Genomic DNA, 7533 nt, shown 5'->3' with positions numbered 1-7533 from the left:
GTGGAAAAAAAAGCGGCCCTTTTCTGGCACATAGACAATTTCGAAAGATATATCAGAGAGGACATTAATCCTTACGGATTGCGCATCCAAATCTTCCCTCTGATTGACCACATCAGCCCCGAGTTTAAAAAGCAGTGGGAGGACAATTTGCAGGCGTGCACAAGAAGCATGATGAGGATGCTCATAGAGGAGTATAGGACCCGAAGTATAGCTCTTGATAAAGAGATTGACATAATATATTCAAAGTTACAAACTTTCAAAAATCTTCCCGCCTTAAAGGAACATGAGGAAAGAATTAAAACCCACTTAGACCAAATTACTACTGAAACTCTTAGAAAGAAAGACAAAAAATTCTGGCGTGACAAGCTGTCATTTCAGGAAGGGAAAGCGTATAAGTGGACCCAAAATAATCATACTTCCAACTTTAAAAGTAAAGGCCTCACCAAATCCACTATGGAAAGGGGTTCAGACTCGTCTATTAATTCTTCTATCTCTGCTTCCTCCTCTTCTCGCAATCGTAACAGGAACAGACAAAATAAACCTAAACGCTCCTTGTCCAGGGAAGATGGTAATGCACACAAGAAACACATCACTGAGCATCCTGCCCCTGCTGTCCTACCAGCCTCAGGCACGTTGGGTAACTATGGTGCACGTGGTGAGGTCTCTCTTCCTCCTTCAGGTACCTCTGGTGGCAACTCTGCTTCTTCTTTACACGTGGGTGTTCAGCTTTCTCAATCCAACGTGAATTCAGTGTCTAAGGTGGAGGTAGGCCAAAGCCGATTTTTTTCACAGGACACGACTCCCAATCCAAAAACTTAAAACATGTACAGTCAGGTGCTACTAATGTTGATGACAGAAATGTCATCAACTTATCTAGCTATACTTTGTCAGATGAAGAAAAATCTCTTCTGTCCAGGGGTCTGAGCTTCTGTCCGAACTCTAACCTTGACATTTTCGAGGCTATTAAAGATTTAAATCTTTTTGCCAGAAAGTTATTGTTGAAAAGCATGTATTCTAAAACTAAAATTAAATCTGAAACTTCCGATTCACAACATGACAAGGATCTTGCTGTTCTGTTGTCCTTACTGGAGGAACAGGACTCACCTGACCTCATTGATTCCATCGACCTAGACTCCCTTCTTTATGATAAACCCACTGAGCCAACTACTTTACCCTGTATCAAAAAGTTGAAGAACAAATCTGATAAATTTCCCTCCCTCAGCTCCAACTCCAACTTGATGTCCTTTGTGACCGCCGTCACATCGGAAATCAAGAAATTGAAAATTCACAAAAAGACCGGTAATTTATCTCCTTCCGAATTGCTTGCCCTCAACAATCTAAAAAAATGCCAGTCTCTGGTCATAAAGCCCTCCGATAAGGGTGGCAATATTGTGATCATGTCAAATGAGCAATATAAAACTATTTGCCATAAAGTTCTGGCCAATCGGGACTGATACAGACCCATTTCCAAGGCGAGTATTGTCAAATTTGAGATTCAGTTTTATGCGTTGATTGATGGTGCATTCTCACAAGGAATTATCGATCAGGATGTCTGGGAGTTTTTACGTATAAAATTTCCCAGAATCCCAACCTTCTATTGTCTACCTAAAGTCCATAAAAACTGTCAGACACCCCCAGGGAGACCCATAGTGTCTGGGAACGGGGCCATCACTGAACACCTGAGTCTCTCCGTAGACTCCCATCTCAAACCCTTTGTCGAAAACCTGCCTTCATACATGCGCGACACTATCCACCTACTACAATCTCTAGAGGGCCTACATGTTTCACCGCAGTCCCTGTTGGTGGCGATTGACGTGGAGGCGCTGTATAGCTCCATCCCCCACCACTTGGGGCTGGTCGTGATCAGACATGTCATCACTCAAACCCACAGAGATGATAAGAAATTATGCAAATTCATTATTATGGCTTTAGAATTCATCCTTCACCACATCTTTTCTTTCGACGGCTCCCATTTCCTTCAGGTACAGGGTGTCGCGATGGGGACTTCCTGTGCCCTGTCCTACGCCAACCTGTACCTGGGGGAATGGGAGCAGTCATTTCTCTCTGACGAGTCTTTCAAATCCCACACCCGATATATAGCGGTGTGGTACCGCTATATAGACGATATTTTGGTGTTGTGGAAGAGCTCTGAAAAGGAATTGAATCAACGCATCAATTTGTTGCAGCGCAATACCTTCAATTTAAAGTTTATCATCACCCATAGCCAAAATAGAGTCACTTTCCTGGATACCACTATTAGTAAGAACTTAGACGGGACCCTTTCCAGTGGCCTCTTTCGGAAACCCACCGCGGGCAACACCATTTTACATGCCTCTAGCTCTCACCCCCAACCATTACTCCGCGCAATCCCCTACAGCCAATATTTGAGGCTGAGGCGGAATTGCTCGGATCAGAATACATACCTAATTGAAGCTGCTGCACTCAGAGACAGACTTCTTGTGAGGGGCTATTCCCACTCTCTTTTAAAAAAGCATATAAACGTGCAAACAAAACGAACTCGACGGGAACTGCTATTTAGCCATCAAAAGAAAACAGAAACGGAAACTACTACGAGGATGATCATGAGGTTTAGCAACCAACATGAGTCTGTCAAATCAATTTTCAACAAACATTGGCATCTATTATACTCTGACCCCGCCTTATGCCCACATTTATCCCCACTACCAGCGATCACCTATCGACGCACTAATTCCCTGCGTGACCATCTGGTACACAGCAAATTTGTTGGCGAATCTCGTGGTGATCCCTGCAAGAGGTTTGGGACGTTCACTTGTGGGGGATGTCCCATATGCAGATTTATGAATACCAGACAGAATGTGACTCTTCCAAATGGGCGCCCATATAGACCATGTCATTTCTCAAACTGTAAGACTGAGGGTGTGGTATACCTTCTAGTTTGCCAATGCCAACAATTTTATGTAGGCAAGACTAAACAAAAATTTTCGTTGCGAGCCTCGCATCACATTACTGCTATGAGAAAAGCAAATCCCAACCTCCCATTAGGGAGACATGTGGCTAATGAGCATCATGGCAATTTTCCCAATATCTATTTTTTAATCCTGGATAGAGTCCATCCTAGCCCGAGGGGTGGGGATTGGAACAAGGCCCTTCTACAGCGGGAAGCCTGCTGGATCATGGACCTTGCTGCCACCTCACCCCCCCGGGCTAAATGATCATTTGAGCTACAGACCCTTCCTAGAGGGCTTCTCTTCTGGGGTGTGTGAGAAAGATTTATAAGCTCTCCAATTTGAAATTCTTATGTTATCTCGGTTCCCCTCTTTTCTGTTTGATGACTCATTCCTAACAGTGGTGTTTGATGCTCCATGTTTGGCCGACTGCTCGATTGGTCATTGTTTAATTTATTATTTTTTAACATGTGGTTTCTGTCATGTTAGGCAGCCCCTCATTAGGTGTACATCTGTTCCCTTCTGTAGCCCTGTATCTATAGGCATACTGTCATGTATTGAGACGCCCTGTTGGTCTCATTCTCGACGAGTATTTTTGCATCACAGTTTACTGGCCCCTCCTTGTCCCGCCAGCGCACGGGGGCCTCCCGGGATTTCCTATCCTTTTGGGGGCCTTTTGTTGGCGCCCGGTTTATGCCCCCGGTGGATGGGCAGCAGCTCGGTTGCTGGTCCTTGCCTGTGGGCCCGGTCACCTTTTCTGCGTCGGTGGGCGGTGGTTGCATGACCCCCCCACAGCCATGCTGTGGGGGGTGCCGTGCAGTGGCTGCTCAGGGTCCCCCCCATCCCCTTGGCATCTATAAGTAGCCATTTGTGGGCATGAGGCGTTGATTGCACACTATGATCCTGGTGGGTTTAATGACCACTCCAGTTAGTCTCGTGTAATTTTTTATATTTTTTTCCCCGCCTTTTCCTTTATTTATCTACCCTTATAATTGTTCCATTATATATATGGAACCGTCTGTGTAGTCCTCTATTCTCTGTCTCCCCCCTCCGTGATGGCTGTGATGTTGAGGCTGGTTATGTGCCTTCCATCACACCGGCGAGTGAGGAGCCCGTATAGGCTTCTCTCCCTGTTATCTGGAAATGACAGGAGGATGTCGTCATTCAGACGCTCCTCCGCTGTTGCCATGACTTCCATCCCCTCCCTCCTCTAGACAGAGCGGCGTCATGACGTTGCCATGGCTCCCATCTCCTCCTTTCCCTGGATGGAGTGGCGTCATGGCGTGCGGATCCCGCACGTCAATCAGCGCTGCACCTGCCTATTCCTCCTCTTACCCCTTATTAAGCCGCCGGACGCCGAGTCAGTGACACTGTCCTGCTCGGCGGCGGCGGTTAAGGATCAAATGAACGGAGCTCCCTGGTGCGCTGTGATACAGCCCATTGACTAACACGGTAATGTTGCCCCTTGTTTTCTCTGTCTTTGTGTAGCTGCAATCTGCCATAGGCTTCTTGTGTTGCCTGTTTCTGATTGAGTTCTCATGCAATGTATACCATATATTGCAATACATTAAGGGCATTCCTGTTTCTGCTTTTGTGATCAGGTCTTTTTGTCCTATATTTTAGATCCTGTCTTCATAGGAAGTCGGTATTCCCTGTGACCTTTTGGAGCTGCTTGTGCACTTAGGGGTCTCCGCTCCTCCCCGGGATTTTGGGGTCTCTTGTCTACTCTCCCCAATAATTTTCCGTATGAACCATTACTAGGGTAAGCTATGCATATTAGAGTATTTTTACTCCCACGCTCCGCCTGGACACGGATCCGCATGGTGGATATGGGGTTCTGCATCCATGTCGTGGCGGTTATTATTACATGGTTTTTTCTTTGATAGATGGACACCAGCCTACTGGGTTTTTCTCTTTGTTTCAGATACTCCCCTTTTGGTGCTTTTTCAATTGGGATTCCTCGGGGATAGTGTTGCCCTTGCTGAGCTTGCTCCTTTGGGGCCACACGGGGGGACCAGTGTGGATAAGGCGGGGCCAGACATACGCCCGATTCCTTTTGGATTCTCGTGGCGCTCTGTACGTACTCACCTCCGAGACCTTGACAGTGAGCTTCCTTTACTGAATATACCTGGGTATGTGTGTTATCTCTTTTGTATATTTTTTTGATGTTAAATTACACAGAATGATTTATGATGCAGACAATGTGTTTAATACATATGATTTCTAATTATCTTAAATTTATATTTCATTATGTAGTGTAATTCCTCCTACAAGTTGCCCCTGATGATGGGACTCTATGGCCCAGGTGGAAGACTACACGAATATACATTCGAATCCCACATCAGTATATTCATTTTTTATATTATCTATCGTGTATTGAGTGAACTGTATCAGACTTTTTTCTATTTGTATTTTTGTATATTTGTATCAATAAAATAGTTTTTTACTACTTTGTTGCCTTTAAAGTTCCACCTATCTTTTGAGGGTTCAGTTTTTCTTCTACATCCTCAGGCTCAGAGACAGGCAAGTCGCAGGGGAAGATCGTCAGCCCCGGAGTTCCTTGTCGCAGTTGGATGACGCTGTATTCGTGCACGCGTTCGGAGCATGCGTGCTCCTTCATCAGGCATAACGATCTGCCATCTTTGATGTGGTTTAAGAAGGGAATGGCCGGGAGTGACAGGGTGGGCCAGCCAATCAGATCATGGCTCTACCCTGTCCATAGTTCACTAATGTTGACAAGCTCCAGAGATCAAGGGACGGGAATTAAATATTGAAATATAGATTGTAGAGTTTGTCAATCATTAAACATTCGAGGGGATATTGCAGAAGAGAAATAGAAAAAGATAATATGAACAACGGACATTAAGATGTTGTAGAGATACATGCACATTATTTAAGTAAGAGACAAACCATTAAATAAGGATAAGATTAAAATTAAAATAAAAAATTAAAAATTAAAAATATAAACAAAAATTAAATATTAAAAACGACCAGATGGGGTAGTAAGTATGATGTTAATGTGCGATGCATAAGGCATGATGAAGATGATTTTAATAAAAAATGTATATGATATATAAAAAATATATATAGTATAATATACTGGTGATAGTTGAAATAAAATATATATATATATATAGAGAGATTTTGAAAGATATATTACTAAAAAAATTAATAAATTATACATATATATATATATATATATATATATATATATATATATATATATATATATATATACACATACATTGGGAAGGGGGGGGGGGACTATGTGGACACATATGTGTACTTACTTGGGCCATTTTTGTAAGTAGGATATAAAATGATTCAGAAATTATTTGGTTATATTATATTATATTATAATATATATTATATTATATATTTCCGGAGGAACAATATGATGGAACAAAAAATGGTTAATGTACAGATTCATTGGAAGGAATATATACATATATATGTATATAGAAGAAATGTACATATGCACACATAGAAATATATCTGCAAGTGTATAAGGTTCATATAACTGAATTGATCTCTATGGTTTTGTTGAGGCCTCCAGGCGCAAGGGTATCAAGAGTATATATCCAGAAGGTTTCCCTCTCACGAGGGCCTACTCTACACTGGCCGTACCATTCGGACACTAAGAAAAAGGTTCGGTGAACACCGTAGGTCGATAGAAGAAAACCTGAATTTAACTATCCCCAGACATTTTAAAGAATACCATCAGGGTTCCACCAATGGACTTCAGGTCTGGGTTATTGAGCGGGTGTCCGGGAATTTTCCCCTTGCGGGCCTACTCTATATTGGCCGTACCATTCGGACACTAAGAAAAAGGTTCGGTGAACACCATAGGTCGATAGAAGAAAATCTGAATTTAACTATCCCCAGACATTTTAAAGAATACCATCAGGGTTCCACCGATGGACTTCAGGTCTGGGTCTCTTCGTGAGGGAAACCTTCTGGATATATACTCTTGATACCCTTGCACCTGGAGGCCTCAACGAAACCATAGAGATCAATTCAGTTATATGAACCTTATACACTTGCAGATATATTTCTATATGTGCATATGTACATTTCTTCTATATACATATATATGTATATATTCCTTCCAATGAATCTGTACACTAACCATTTTTTGTTCCATCATATTGTCCCACAGGAAATATAGTTTGACCAAATAATATTCGAATCATTTTATATCCTACTTACAAAAATGGCCCAAGTAAGTACACATATATGTCCACATAGTCCTTCTCCCCCCCTTCCCAATGTATATATATATATATATATATATATATATATATATATATGTAATATATATATGTACGTACGTGTGTGTGTATGTGTATGTATATGTATATATATATATATATATATATATATATATGTATATATATATATATATATATATATATATATATATATATATATATATATATATACACACATCCTTTAGCCACAGCAATTTCTTCGTAATTACATTTATTAATTTTTTTAGTAATATATCTTTGAAAATCTATATATATATATTTTTTTTTATTTCAACTATCACCAGTATATTATACTATATATATTTTTTATATATCATATCCATTTTTTATTAAAA

The 7533-nt window shown here is 41.4% G+C and overlaps 1 long non-coding RNA gene across 1 annotated transcript; it reads left to right on the top strand.

The window, feature by feature from the left end:
* The first annotated feature begins 4267 nt into the window (after positions 1-4267).
* On the top strand, positions 4268-5376 carry LOC141134570 (uncharacterized). The gene is made up of 4 exons (XR_012243210.1): positions 4268-4379; positions 4551-4689; positions 4852-5059; positions 5184-5376. It is a non-coding gene; the product is annotated as an uncharacterized lncRNA (long non-coding RNA).
* Positions 5377-7533: the final 2157 nt, after the last annotated feature.

This window comes from Aquarana catesbeiana, linkage group LG03 (assembly GCF_042186555.1).
Source record: "Aquarana catesbeiana isolate 2022-GZ linkage group LG03, ASM4218655v1, whole genome shotgun sequence".
NCBI classification, from domain to species: Eukaryota; Metazoa; Chordata; class Amphibia; order Anura; family Ranidae; genus Aquarana; species Aquarana catesbeiana.
This window is presented reverse-complemented; position numbering and strand designations above follow the sequence as displayed.